This window comes from Equus caballus, chromosome 10 (assembly GCF_041296265.1).
Source record: "Equus caballus isolate H_3958 breed thoroughbred chromosome 10, TB-T2T, whole genome shotgun sequence".
NCBI classification, from domain to species: domain Eukaryota; kingdom Metazoa; phylum Chordata; class Mammalia; order Perissodactyla; family Equidae; genus Equus; species Equus caballus.
In genome coordinates, this window is record NC_091693.1 from 40,879,925 (window position 1) to 40,885,394 (window position 5,470).

Genomic DNA, 5,470 nt, shown 5'->3' on the forward strand with positions numbered 1-5,470 from the left:
GTCAGCCTGCAGGGAGGACCCTAGTGGAGCAGCAAGACTCTCCTCTGTATTCAACATTTCCATCAAGGTCTTAGATTAAAGACACCCTCCTTAAACGTTTGGACTGTGGGAAGCTAACAGGAACAGAAAATATATCAGATAAAAGAATTAAGATGTGAGAGAATTTTGACTGACCAAAGCCACAGGCTCTATCTAATGAAATAAAATTTAAAAAGGATTCAAGTTTCCACAGCATAAGTACAGGATGGGGTAATGTGCCTTAGCAATTGCTTGTAGAAAGAAAAAACTTATAGGAACTAGTTGATATTTAACTTAGTATCAGTCAACAGCATGAAATGGCCGCTAAGCAGAGGTAGGGAGAGTTTAGACTGATTAAATTGGATCAGAGTATCTATAACAGTGGTCCTCAAACTTTACTGTGCATGAGAATCAACTGGGGGATTTTTACAACTCCTTCTGCTCAAGCCACACTCCATATCAAATAAGTCAGAATCTTAAGGGGTGCGACCTAGACATCAGTATTTTTTAAAACTTCCTAGATGATTCCAATGTGCAGCTAAATTGGAGAACAAGTAAATAGAACTGAGAGCAAAAAAATAGAATAATGGTTTCTAACTGGGAGCAGGAGACATTAGAAACACCTGAGAGTATGTTTTTCAAAATACCCACGGCAGAGGCCCTTCTTCCCAAGGTTGTGATAAGCCTTTGGGGTTGAAGTACTCATGTACCACATGCCTCTACCCAGGTTGAGAACCATTGGTCTAGAATAGCTCTACCTTGCACTGCTCAGATCACACCTAACGTCCTGAATCTGTTCTGGCTGCCTCTCTTTAAAAAGGCTGTAGACTAGAAGTCTCAAACTGGTGGCCACAGGCTGGATCTTTGGTCCTGGGGGACAGGAGGAATGGTGCGGGTGTGGAGGGGTGGTAGCTAAAAAGTGAAATATTGCCAATATTTTAAAAATCAAGAAATTTCATATAATCTTGGTTTTCAGGTTCTCTTAAAAACTGGTAAGATCTGGCAAATCTGAGCCCATCTTCCCCTTGCAATAATCATTTGGAGATGAGTAGCTGCCGGCCCCTTTAGAGGCCTGTACCCTCCAGCCTTCAGCTCACTTATTTACATTTTCAGACAAGCTCTCATAGATGTTTGAGTTGGCTACCCATCCTATAGACCAATGGATCAGGTTCTAGGAAAGGGAGCAGGAAGGTGGAAAAACCTATAAATCATGTCATGTAAGGAGGGCTTTTAAATATCTGGGATATTAGATAAAAGAGAAAACTCAGGAGGGTTCTTCACATTCTTAGAGCATTGAAATGTGGAAGAGGACTCGGACTTGCCCAGGCCCAAGGGGAAGAAATAGGACTGATGAGGATCAAGGCTGCCCAAGGGAGAAAAGCCCAAGGCGTCCTGCCCTACATACCGATCTATATCATCCTCCCGGAAGCGCAGGACATCCTCCTGACCTGATCCGATCTGAGTCTTATCTAAAGTTATAGGACCACCCAATAATCAGACCCCACCTGCACCTGCACTGATACCATTTTAATGACTTTTTTACATAATCTTTCCTTTGTCTTGTAAAGACATAACTCACATACCTAAGCCTTAAATTTAGTCCTACCCTCAACCCATGTTTGAAGCTCTTCACTGTCCATGGGTCCTGTCCCCTAGATGCTCCATGCTATTCTCTGAATAAAACAGCACTATTGCCAGGCCTTTAAAGATTTTATTTTCCATTTTTCTCCCAAAGCCCCCCTGGTACATAGTTGTGTATTTTCAGTTGTGGTCCTTCTAGTTGTGGCATGTGGGATGCCACATCAGCATGGCTTGGTGAGTGGTGCCATGTCTGCACCCAGGATTCAAACCAGCGACACCCTGGACAACCGAAGTGGAGCATGAACTTAACCACTTGGCCACGGGGCTGGCCCCACTGCCAGACCTTGAGAGTCCAAGAAATCTTTCTTGTAACTCCTCAGCTCATGGAGCCCACATCATGTCTTCTGGTGGCCAGTATGGGGATCTTGCTTCATCAGCTTGTGAGCTTAAGTTCTGGCAAGTGCCCTTTTCTTCCTTGTGCCTTCCTCTTTTTCAGGGATGGATCTAAATTCACTTTTCTATCAGGAACCTTCTCGGACAGCTGTATGAATCCAAGTTTGCTGCCCATGGCTACTCTATGGGGCAAATCTTGGCATTCAGCCCAAAGAGCATCAGTACCTTAAGCCTGAGGGTGATGGAGAATGAATCAATCCATTCCTTCCTAATCCTATCTCTAATATATAAATTTTACATGGGGGCGGGTTGACCACTTAAGTCATTAGGACGGTCACCAATCTCCAAGACTCCCGTGACAGGTTTCTTTTCCTAAGGCTGGATTGGCATCCCTCCCTATGGCTCCTGACCACACTCTGAACCGTGGGAAAGTCCCAATTGGGACTCTGGTTCATGGAAAGTACCAAATTCTAACCTTTGGTTGAGTATGGGAACCCCTTGGGAGAATGGCTCCAGGATGCAATTGGGTGGAATGTCCCCCAGCTGGCAGAAAATTCTTCACTGTTTTTCTCTATCCTTTTCTCTGTGACCATTCACCAGGCACCTATTACTGCTAGGCATAATGGGGAAGGTATACAAGGGATGCAATGCTGGAGGATGCCCCCATCACCCCTTGCTATAGGAACCCCACAGGAGGAACAATGGGTAGGACGATGCCGTAGCTTCAGGGGGATTTCAAGGTAATGGACCCTTTTCTTTTATCTCAAAGTTACAGTGGCCATTTTCGGTTCCTTTTGAGCTTCACAACCCAGAAACAAAAATCTTTAAGGAGTCAAAGCCTCCACCCCTGGGAGCCCCCCACTCTGGCTTTCCGGGCCTGATCACCCCAGCAACCCCAAGTGAGGTGCCCTCTCTTGGCAGTTGACTTGTTGAGTATTTTAGGCACCTGCTGAATCGGTTATGCAGATAGGAAACCTGTGATTCATTCTGTGAACTGTCCTGCTGGGCTGTGTGCCCCAGCACAGGAAATGTTGTATGACTCTTATCTTGATAACCCTCTGGAAGAGGCCATGAGAGCAAGGCCTCGTCTCCTCTTTTCCTTTCTTTGTCTGTCTTGTTCATCACCTCCTCTGTTGTCACCAAGTTCTAGGTTAAATTCAGGCTGGACCTGAGCAGAACCTGGACCTTCTGTAAGAACAAAAACTTGAAAACCTTTTGCCAGGAACTTAACCCTCAACCCCAGTGCTTGGAGCCTCAGCCCCCAGCCAACTCCAGGCCTTTGCTTCCTCCTTTCTGGCTTGCTTTGTGCTGGCTGAGGGACTAAGTGCCCTGGCTGAGCCGGACTTGACTAAATCTTATAACTATGTTGACTCCCACAATTTGCCTCTACACCCTTTCTCCAGCCACTGTCAGACACCAGCTTTACTGCCATGGGGAACTCCCCAAGCATCCCTGGCGACTCACCACCTGGGTGCATTTTAACTAGTTGGAAATGTTTTCAATTGGATGGTTTGTGCCCCAGAAACTCCATCTGGGAGAAAACTTGAGTGCTTTCTCTGTGCTGTTGTGATGTAGTTAACTCCAAGAACTGAAGAAAAAAAATGGAAAAAGGAAAAAACAGCCATAAGCATGCCCTTGAAAAAAAAAATCTAGCATCTTAAATGTCTTCTCCACAAATATTGGTAAAAAGGCTTACAACAAAATTTGGATTCATAACTAGGGAGCTTTATGTTACTGTACCTGATTTGGTAGTAATTTTTAAAACAATAGCTGTGGAGATTCTGTGTATGTGTGTCTGTATGTATGTTATATGTGTGTGGCATTTTACCTCCTGATGGTATGGCCAAAATCAAGAGCTCTGTTTAATTGGCTTAAAGTAAGCACTTACATAAATTCTAAATGTAATAGAAATTAACCCGATGTCTTTCAAGTTAACATGATATAGATTAATCTTTGGTAAATGAAAGCTGTTTAAGTTTGTTGGTTGGATTGAAATAGGCATGTCCTCTGAGTTGTTGGTATTTGGATACGATGCAGCCATGCAGCCTGGGTTTACTAGTCAAACAAGCTCACGTTGTCTATTAGAAATTAGTCAGTAAAACAATAGCTTTAAATGATGGCTAATTTTGTCTAATGTCTCATGAAGTTTTCATGGGTAATCTGAACATAATGGTTGGAAACGTGATTTAAATGGACAAAAATGGGTACGAGTTTTGGGGTACAATAATTATATTTTATGTTCTGTAGACTTGGGGAAAAAAACAGCTTCCCAGTTCTTTTTAGTAACTTAAAACATTAGAGTTTTGCTAAATTAAGTTAAATGATAAAAAATCTGAGAATCTGAGGCATTTTTGGATAGGACGGAACACAAACATTATTGCTAAACGTGTCTAAGTTTTCTACTTTTGGCTTCTTATTGCGGAGAGGCTAAAGGATGTTTGGGTCTATTAGCATACATAGCTGTGTTTTATTACCATGAAGTAACATATTTCTGGAAATTATGAAAAGTGTTTAGAATGCTGATATAAAAGGCAGTTCATAATTGCTTGGTTTTTTTAGTCTTTACTAGGGTCTGTTAGGGTTTAAAAATTGTAATTAATATATGTAATTAAAGCTACTGGAAATTAATAAGGAAAACAGCTCTGTATTCAAGGAAAGTAAAAATGTATGTTTTCAATAAAGAGGGTATAAAGAATGGAAGTTTTTTTGTTTGTTGGGTTAAGAAAGACAAATTTGTCCTAAAGTACTAGAAGGGAAGAAAGAAAGCATGGGACAAATTCTGAATCTAAAAATAAAATTGTGGAAGGTTTGTGAAAGAGAAATTCAGAAAGGAGTTTTATGCCTGGTCAAGTTGGCTAAGATTAAAATAAATCCAATTAAGTAAATGAGTTTTAATGTTAAAAATAAGCTGGTGTAGACATTAAAATTTGGTTTTCTCTCAAAGGGTAATTTTCTTGAACTTTTGGCCTGCTGTAACTCTACCTAAAAGACAGAAAATCTATGTTTTGCTAAAATAATTTCCTATGTGCAGAAAGAAAGAGGTCTCTCTTAAGATTTTTTGATTGTTTTAACTGCTCTTGACTGTTTCTGTTGTCACTTTGAATAGACACCTGAGCATTGTTTCACAATGAGCATTGTTTCTTATTTGAACAGGTGTTTTAAAATCTTTTGACATTTTTGACAAGCTTCTCCCTCAAAAAATACTCAAATCCTGAATGAAGGACCTTATAAATCAGCTAAGAGAATATTAAGATCAAGATCCAATTATATAGACTGTATGAACTGATAAGGATGATTATAATTTTTTATGACTTTTGTGTAAAACATTGTTGATTTTGATGTTTTGTTTTCTCAGATTTAAGGAAATCTTTTTCTCTTTTCTCTTATGCTCACTACTTATAGCAATTTGGTGAAATTATACCTTTGTAAGTAGAGCTGAAACATTTATCTTTTTCTCCCTACCCGATCCCTCCAGAAT

General features: G+C 40.8%; 1 non-coding gene across 1 annotated transcript; it reads right to left on the reverse strand.

The window, feature by feature from the left end:
- Positions 1 to 2,295: 2,295 nt before the first annotated feature.
- Positions 2,296 to 2,404, reverse strand: MIR9014-2 (microRNA mir-9014-2). Its single transcript, NR_128119.1, has one exon. It is a non-coding gene; the product is annotated as a microRNA mir-9014-2 (primary transcript).
- Positions 2,405 to 5,470: the final 3,066 nt, after the last annotated feature.